This window comes from Lissotriton helveticus, chromosome 8 (genome assembly GCF_964261635.1).
Source record: "Lissotriton helveticus chromosome 8, aLisHel1.1, whole genome shotgun sequence".
In the NCBI taxonomy this organism is placed as follows: Eukaryota; Metazoa; Chordata; class Amphibia; order Caudata; family Salamandridae; genus Lissotriton; species Lissotriton helveticus.
The window spans coordinates 122,922,610-122,932,298 of NC_136069.1; the positions used below are offsets into that span (position 1 = coordinate 122,922,610).

General features: G+C 47.9%; 1 pseudogene; it reads right to left on the reverse strand.

Moving 5' to 3' along the window:
* Window positions 1–364: 364 nt before the first annotated feature.
* On the reverse strand, window positions 365–1,684 carry LOC144771508 (thiol S-methyltransferase TMT1B pseudogene; annotated as a pseudogene).
* Window positions 1,685–9,689: the final 8,005 nt, after the last annotated feature.

Genomic DNA, 9,689 nt, shown 5'->3' on the forward strand with positions numbered 1-9,689 from the left:
ATTTCAACTAGGAAGTTAAGCTACTTTGTTTAAGGATATCCAATTCCCTAAATTAACACTTTAGAAAATACTGGAATAAATAAAGGAAAATCTGCAGAGCCAGTTGGTTTTCCGGAAAAGATATACTAGTTATTAGAGGAATAATGAGTTACTGTAGTTCAAAAATTATAAACACAATTTGTCTCTCTCTATGTGTATCTATCTATATATATATTTTTTTTTTAGAGAGATATATATATTTTGTATTACTAGCATCATAAAAGTATGTTTGGCATTGACTTACTAAAATGTGGAGAAGCGTACAGTCAAGTACACAAAATCGTAGGTTTACACTGATACAAATGACACAAGTCGAGTTGTGCACGTGAAGTGCAGTGTTTTCAAAAGTGTGCTTTGCGACATTCCTAACAAAAAGATAAAGATCTGCCTCAGCAAGAGGGTGGGTGTTGCCCAGGATCCTACATAGAGGTGCCTGTTGCCTACAAAGCCTGGATCATTTCTTGCCTCCTACATGCATTATTTTTATGATTTTTCAGTGATTCCAAGTTTTCCATACATGCTATGAAGCATAGACTGCATAAAATGCGGAACATGGAATTGTTTAGGAAAGGGGTAGAGGATCAAACAATGGAATGGAATTCCTATAAACGACCCTTCGCTTGGGTAAGTAACGCCATAGGCTGGCAGATAAAGTCTCTGTAAATTTTAACCTTTATGAATGTGCAATCCTACAAGTTTAGAAAGTGCACACGTTCTATTGGCTAAAATATGTAATTTGTGAACAAGTAATAATCTCAGCTTTGACATAATTCATGTGAAGTGTGGGTCAGGAAACCAGTGCCATTTGCCCAATATATAGGTCGTAGCTATTGCTTTGCCGAGTTTTCCCTTGTAATCTGCGCTTCGAAATAGTGACTCAGAGAAAGTGAAAGTCAGCTGCCATATTAAACTTGTACATCTCAAAATAGCACTACAGAATACTCACCGGTCTGAGGACTCGCACCACCTCCTTGAGGACCCCCTCCACGTTCCGCACCGAACACAGCACCAGCGTGCAGACCACAGCATCCGCGGAGCCGCTGGCCACCGCCGACATGTCTTCCCCAGACGCCACGAGGAAGCGCATGAACCGGACGTGGTCATTTTCTGCAACGCTCTTGCCCAGGAAGCGCTCGATGTCTGGGTTCGGATCCGTGCACGTGACTCGGCATCCTGGCGGGAAAAACTGGAAATTTGTTCCCGTTCCGCTTCCGACCTCCAAAATGTTGAGCTGGCGAAGTCTAGCATATTGGTGAAAAGAGTCTTCTTGAAGGAATGCATCTTCCGGTTGTAGACGTGGCTAAATGTGGCCAACACGTACGGAAACATCTTATTGGCTAGTGGCTGCCATACTCCTAAGAGAGCCAAGAGGTGCACTGGCAGGGTCAGCAGCATGATGCCCCCCTGAAGGGTGGCTATGAGAAGGCCCATGTTCGGAGCCGAGGGCGCCGCCGCCTCTGAGGTCTGCGCTCTCGAGCTGATGCGTGTCTGAGCTGCGCTGGATTTACTTTGTAGGAATAATGCACACCATATGCACAGATGAGTCCACATTCAGGTTACCGGTATGTTTTTTCGTTACAAACAAGGGTGTTCCATAGCACACAAAGCTGGAATTAATAGTATATATTTTGTACACGATAAATAGATTGCCAGTCATGTCCAGAATTATTCCTTTATGCAAGGAAATGTAATTAATTAATTTGTTTTTTTATAAAGAAGTAACGAATAAATAAATATTTGCTACAAGTCGATGCTCTAGAGTTTGTACAAGTTTCGCCTGGTGTGCTCGAAAATTAATCTAAAACGAATTCTTTCAAAGGCTGTGTCCTGAATGGATACACTTGCAATAATGTTTAGATCTACATAAGTAATTCTTCATTTTGCACAGTGACGCGTTTGTTTTTTCTGAGAGTGGAAATATTCAGAGTAACAGCTAAACCTCCTGGATTTTGTATAGTACTGACCTGTAAGGATGTGAGTTTGGAAGCTGAGCTGTCACGTACGGTCACTTTACCCCTGAAAAAGGGCAACTGCTCATCAAATAGGGTAGTCTGGGGCTCCAAGAATGGCCACTTTCAAAGTCAAGAATCACAAAGGATTAGCCGGGACAAAGGGAACACGTGGATGCTTTATTCAGCCTGGTTCAGGGGGTGACAGGTCTCAAAGAGAAGCAAAACAGGAACCGGGCTCGGAAGGGCACAACATTCCAAGACGACATTTCAAACACTCTTGAAGGAAGCATGGGGTGCAAAGGGTGGGGCTTCAGCAGACAGATGCAGCGTTCACCGGGCTGTCCCTATACTGCATTATCTTTTGGCATTGTTAAAGGGCTGAAACGTTGCAGCCAGGATTAGATTTCTCCCGGGTTGACCGTATAAATACATTGCCACTTTTGGGCTTATGATGGTCTCGGATGGGGGAGGGGCGTTGCAGCCAGGCCCCATATAATACACTAGTACGTTTTGGGGGCGGTTTAAAGGGTTGGATGATTCAACAGGATGTGCCGAGAATTCACTGGGCTCTAATGTTTGGGGTTTCTGCACTGAGATAACAGCCATGCCTCGGGTGACTTTAGAACATACTATTTTTTACCTTAAACACAAAGGCCCAAGAAACACACTGATGCAAACCCACACCAAGCGTCCTTACCACGGTATATCTTTCTGATAAGCCCATGTTACCCAATGTCCACCTTCTAGAAACTACAGACTTGCAAAAGTGCAAAGATAATTTCATTTTTATGAGAAAGTGTAGCACTCGAGGCATGTTCCGTGGAAGAAAATGTGTATTTAAATGTAAGTTTCCAGATCCTAATACAAGAAATGAACTAGATGTTGCCCTAAAGTAAAATGAAAACTCTGCGAATTAGAAAAAAGTTTGTTCTAGCCAATGTTCTCCTTATCCCTGTGACCATCTGCCCTTAACAACCTCATGCAAATTACGTGCTGGCTGACACCACTGAGGCTCCTGGGTGAGCTGCTGCCATTTCAAAGGGTTCAGGGTTTGACACATTTACAATGACCTCCGGTAGTGCCCGAGTGCCTTTGATATGACAACTCCGCCCTCCTTTGATAAGCATCAACACCGACAACTACCCCATTGTCTGTTAGGGGGGGGGGGGGCGCTCTTCCAGTCCACCAAGAAAGTCTCCCTTCTGTGCCTCACAGGAAAACATGCGTTAAAACAGTACATTCAATCTCTTCTGCATGCAGTATTGTACAACATGAAAAGTATTTCCACAGGTTTGAATAGTATGCCCCTATATTGTACCCCATGTGGCCTATGTCCAGATGATTATATAGGAGAAGCCCGTCCCCCCTTAAGTTGTTCTGTGTGACCCTCAAGTGCGTAGACCTGTGCAGGGGCCTTCGCGCGCACTCCTTGACACTGTATAATCCTCCCGGGCATGCTGGTACAGTGTGAGCTGCTTCTGGCTTGCAGGATTCTACGGAGCTGGCCTCGTGTTCTCATGACTGTGCCAGGGGAGCCTCACGTCACTAGATTGGTACAGTATGAACCTCACAGTCCTGGAATCTCACAGCGTGAGCCTTCTCCGCGGGACTGGACAGAGTGTACAATGTGAGCGCCTAGACATAAAACGTGTACTGTGTGAGCCCGCTGCCCTTACCATCGTCCGGCAAGAGGCCCACGTCTTTAAGAATGGACGTTAAGAGCGAGTAGGGAGGCCGTGTCTAAGGGTGTTCCGTACGAGCCTCACATCCACGGGTGGGTGCACTAAGGTGTGTCCAGGGTGCCAGAAAAAGGAATCCGCTTAATATTGTGCACTGTAGTAATTTACTTTTCGAGGTGAGATGACAACTAGATGTTGTTTAGCTGCGTCTGCAGGAGGGTCCCCGTCCCTCTGCAGGCCTCGGAGGAAGGAAGGGTCACTGGGAGTTCATAGCAGACAAAAGAGCGGCCGGATCACAGCGCGTCCCCACATTAGCATTCTGGCCTTTGATTCCAACTGGCCCAACAAGCGCCCGTACAAAACACCAAAGCCTCAGTGAGCGCTCAGCCCCCGGATTAAGATGTCGCGATGTGTGCCTGGCATGAAGATGCATGTCAAACAAGGAACAATGGCTGACCTGTGCCTACAGTACCGTGCCCGCCCTGCCCACGTCAGGCCTGCAGCAGGTTTGCGCTCTCAGGGGGAGTGTCAGACAGACTCTTAGTGATTTGCGCCCACAAACCGAAAGCACTAATGACGTCATTTCTGCTTCTGCTAATATTGGAAACCAATACCAAGATATTAACTTATTGTTATATCTTGGAGAGCGCTCCGTACCTGGCCAGCAGAACGGTTCCAATCCAAAGCACTCAAACCTCATTGAAACAGTACGTTCCCAGAGACGGCATTTTAGGTCAAACTAGAGATAACTCCCAGTTTTATCATCCTCATAAAAACGTGGTTAGGGCTAAAGGTATTTAAAAGCACGGGGCTGCGTGTGGCCATGGCAGAGCTGTAAAGCTTGGTGGTGGTGGTGTGGAGTTAGCAAAGATACAAAAAAGCCATCGGAGTAAGAAATAAGCCTTTCCCTTCGGGGGAAAGATGTTCGGAAAGTTTTGTTTCCGTGTATACGGAGCACAACCCCAGGACCATTATTTTCCTTTACTATAGCTATGTGTGGTCCTGGGCACCCCATACATTGCCCTGGTGCCCCTGTTTACTGCGATGGTCGTGCCTACTGAGAACCGCCGTGACGAGTGTCTATAGAGGAGTCCTGGACTACAGTGTTCCGCTTGTTGTAAGGCTGGCGATGCGAGCAAGCGTGCTGTATTGTTGTGGTATCACCCTGCGCCGGCAGCAGCAGGGCCGGGTTTTCAGGTCATTGTTTTCTCGTCTCGCCCTCTGTGCCGCTCGCATTAGCAGCATAGAGTGCTGCACGGTGACAGCAGAGGCGGCAGCGCCAGTACTAGACGGCTATTTAAACCCTGCTAGGCGAGCACTCTCCCATCACATGACCCGCCGTTGGCTGTTTGGACCTCCACTGCAAACCGGAGCAGTCAGCAGCGCCCGAAGCACCGCGAGTACACAGGGCACCTGGGCAAGGGGCGGGGTGGCTGCTGGAAAGCTCGCAGCGCTGCTGCTGGCTGCCTAGCGACGCCGAAGGTGAGCCGCTGTGCAGTGGCTGCTTCATGGTGTTAACAGGAGGCGGCCGCTTCTCACTGTCCCTGCCAGGGCAGAGCGATCTCAGGCTGAGCCCCTGAGCTCTGCGGCAGGGGAAAGGACGCCTCTAACCATTAGTACCTGTGCATCAGGGAGAGAGCAGCGCCACTTGGAATACCCTCGCGGCGCTACGTCTAAGGATGTCAGCCAGGCTCTTGTTTCTGAACGCGGACGGAGCTCCCACCCACCGCGTTTTTCGCCAGGAGTGGAATGGTGTATATTATCATGCCAGTCGTTCTTAGGTGGCTTGCTTTCTGCATCTTCGGCCGGTGCCGCCACTGCTGAAACAAGCGGGAGGGGGCGGGAAAGGGGGAGGAGAGACGCAGCGCCATTGCGGCAATGCCGGACCAGATTCGGGGGCGTTCCCGGCTTTCGGCTGACGTCGCGTGACGTCGGCAAAAGCCAAAGAATCTCGGGAACGCCCCCGAATCTGGTCCGGCATTGACGGACAGGCCCCTCGTCCAATGGCTAGGCTCCATTTATGGAGCCAGCCAATGAATGACGAGGGCCGACCCAAGCCACACTACAGTTCTCATCAGGTTTTCGCCTGCGCGAAAAAGATGCGCAGAGCGCATCTTTTCGCCAGGCAAAACCTAAAAATTGCATTTTTTGTATGTTCTTGCTGCCTCTTCTGTAATTCTCTGCTGAGGAGCGCTGTCATTCTGTGTGCTCGGTTGATGCAAATTATTAGTCCTTCAATTTTTGTGAAATGTCCCAGTTTCTGGCTGCAAAATTCTGGTCACCCTACCCACTGGAAATACACAATTTTAAAAAAGTGTTTATTTAACATAGCAGCAGGGACATTTTCAACAAGAAATAACCCACAACGCAGCCATTGCACAGTGGAGAAGCGTGGCTCAATGGTTAGAGCGGCAGACCCTGATGCAGAGGTCTGGCCCGGGACCAGGGTTCAATTCCCGTCTCGGCGGCTCTTGAACTCAATCTCCCCGGACCTGATAATTCTCGCCTCGGTGCCTAGTTTGATCATGGGTCCCACTCTGTGACTCTGGGCAATAGCTTGCTTAATTTCCACAACGGCCCCAGCAGCACTTGGATGCCTTGCTTCACCTTGGGGGTGCCCAGGAGTGGACACTTCACATGGAAAAGCCAGGAAGGGTTCCACAGTGGTATGAGTGCAGCGCCGGGATGCCCCGTCGCATGGGCAGCCGTGTGCTTTACAAATACAACACATTTACAAGAACAGTGATGTGGTGCTGAGGATCAGTTTTAATAGCACTGCATTTTTCTGTTTTTTTTTGGTACTATTCAAAACATACCCAGAAGTGCGCGTGGAAAGCTGCACCTTTTTAGGTCAAGGCTACAGCGCGCATACGCTCTCTGCAAAACCTGCTGTATTCACTTACACAATGTTGTTCCCGCCTGCTGCTTGCTATAGGTTCCCTCAAGTGCCCCTCTTAATTGCTGCATCCTGACTCAGTTCAGGCAGCCGATAGCTCACTTCCATTCAAGGCAGAGGCGCACCGGCCAAATACAATGGGGCAGATTTACAATTACTGGCGCATCCCTGCAAATTAGCAGGGATGCGCCAGTAATTGTGCGCCACAGCTCCGCCACCCATGATGCGCTGCATTTACAATGCGGCGCATCATGGGGCCAAAACGACACAGATGCGTGACGCATCTGTGCCGTAAAAGCGGCGCATTGCTGGAGTTGCGTCGCAAGCGCGATGCAACTCCAGCAATGCTATGGGGGGGCCTATTCTTTTAATGCTGCCTCAAGCCTTGCGCCAGCTTCAAGCAGGCGCAGGGTTTTGACGCAGCATTGGCCTAAAAGTGCCTGAGTGAAATCTTGTAGATTTCACTCAGCCACTTTTAGGAGGCGTTCCTGCGCAGGACCCCCCACGCAGGAACGCCTCCTTATGGTGCAGGGCTTTACAACGTGACGCATCTTCCAGATGCATCACGTTGTTAATACCCCGCACCATGGCGCATCTTTTGTGCTGCCGCTGCATCACAAAAGTGACGCAACGGCAGCGCAAAAGAGGCGCAAGGGGTTTGTAAATCTGCCCCAATCTTCTTATGGTTTAATTTCTTATCTCTTTTTTGCTTTCTGCCCGTCGCTGCTTGTTATTATTAGCCTGACCAAGATCAAACGCCAGAAGGCACCTGTTCGTTATCGCCTGACACTGCTTTAGTGCAATAGCAGAAGTGCCGTAATATGAGTTTGTAAGTGGCTCGAAATATGAGTTTGTAAGTGGCTTGAAATCCAAACATCACTAGGAGTGAGAAAATACCTAGTGACATACCTTAACTCAGGACAGTAATCCTAATTAATCCCACTCCATATGTTTTATCACCCCCTATTCAAGCTGCATATTAATCTTGCAGCAAGGCGGGGAAATAGGAATAAAGCCTTCGCCATGTTTCAGCTGTCGTCGCGGTTTCAAATTCGAAGCTGAATTTAACTCACAACATTCTACGACCCTCTTCCCTGTTGGGAGACAGCATGCATGCGTTCGATTCTCTTCCCTGCTGGGAGACCACATACATGCGTTTGACTTTCTTCCCAACTCGGAGACAGCATACATGCCTTATATTTTCTATTTGTTAACCACGCGACTGGTTTTGAAAATATTTTTCCAACGGACAGTAAATATGAAAACAATTCTCTTTCATACAAATATTCTGCATATTTAAAGTTACAGAGCATTCTTTTTAGAAAAACTATGATGTGAATCGAAAAGTAAAGAAAAGGACTCCTGGTAAGATGTGTATTTCATTCATTGCTTTTGGATACTTAACCATGCTGGAGGCTAACATCCTGAGGCATGCTTGTACTGTAAAATAATGTGTCGCCTCTTGAGAAAGGCTGACTTTAACCTGCCTGGCAGGTTTTTCAACTGCCTAACATTTCACGACCACCTTGGACTGGTGATAAATAGCACTCAGCTGTATGCTTTACATGATTAGTGTGCCTAACAACAGAAAGGACCGGTCTGCACAAACACAGTCCTGCAGGGAAAAGAGACCAGCATGTGTGGAAAGCAGGCTTGAAGGTCACAATAAAAAACTTCACTGACTCGCATAGTCTTTACATCACTAGTATTGAACTGGTGCTTTCTGTCACTTCCACCCCTCCACGGCCTCTCTCCCACCCTGCCCATCGCTCGACTTTTCCAGTGTCACCTTCTGCCCTTTTTTAGGTCTCGCCTATGCAGCGCGCATGCGCTACATAGGAGGGGACCTCTTGGAATCGATCAGCTTTTTTGGCCAAAAACGTGCACGCTTTGCATTGCTTTCTATTGCAACGCGAGCACCTTTGGCATTTCCCTTGCAGGAGTGAGCTTTGGCGACATTATCTTGCAAACATATGTGCCCCTGCTCGCACCCGCAAGGGAAACAGGCGCAGGCAAGCAGGGGCCATATGTTTTTTAAATTAGCGTGGCCGTTCACTTTCACGGCCGCGTCGCTTTCATGGTTGCGCATGTTTAGGCGTTTTAGTGAAAACGTGCCCATGGGCCGTTTGAATGATGGAAGATGCAGCACAAATAGAACTAGAGCAGCTGGCCCACAAATGATAATATATTTTACTCAGGTGCCACTTACCCAAAACATTTCTGCCGTTAGCAAAGGGCTGATCATTGAGTAGTGTTATGAGGAGGCTTTCGCTAGGGGGCAAAAATCGGCGTTCTTCGCAAGTGTGAGGTTAAAGGAGGCACAACGGACTGCTAGTGACAGGGCTAAAGATTGCCTCAGACTCACCATGTCTGTCTTGCTGCAAAGCCCGGTCGGGTGGCTAGTTGACCATCTGCGTTTTGTGAACAACCAGTATAATCATGACCCACGCCTGTGCTTTTGAGATGAATACTTTCAACTTCTGCGTCCTCACATCCCCGTACCAATTGTCGCTGATGCCACAGTGCCTGCATGGTAGAATTGGGAGGCAGAGATAAGAACTCAAGCCCAATTTGTTTGCACAATTCTATGACCGTTTTGCAAAACTATTCTTTCAGAAGGAAATGTAGTTTGCTGATATCTCGTATGACTTATTTTAAGTGACTGCAGCTCCCTTAAAGAAGTCTCACTGGATCCTGGCAGGAAACTGGGTTGAACAGAAAATGACTCTCGGCCAGGAATTTCTGAACGGTGCAGTCTCCTGCTGATAACTCCTAAACAATACGTGAGGTGCAGAAATGCATAATTCGATATTTTGAACAAAATATATGAATTTCGCTTTACATACGATTTGAGAATTTCTTATTTTTTTTAGTGGAATTAGGACTTGCAATCAACCCTTTACAATTAAAGGACCCATCTCCTGCTCCTAGCCTATGTAGTTCGGTGTATTTAACTCTCCCTCCGACGGTCTGACCACTTATTTTGTCCGTCCATATCTACACCTTGCTGTAGTATTACATTTTACCGGTGTTGGACAGGACTTGACGGGCTGCTCGGGATTTACAATTTGCACCCTCTGCTTCACCACTCAGGTGAGACAAGGTGGCACCTTCTGCATGCCG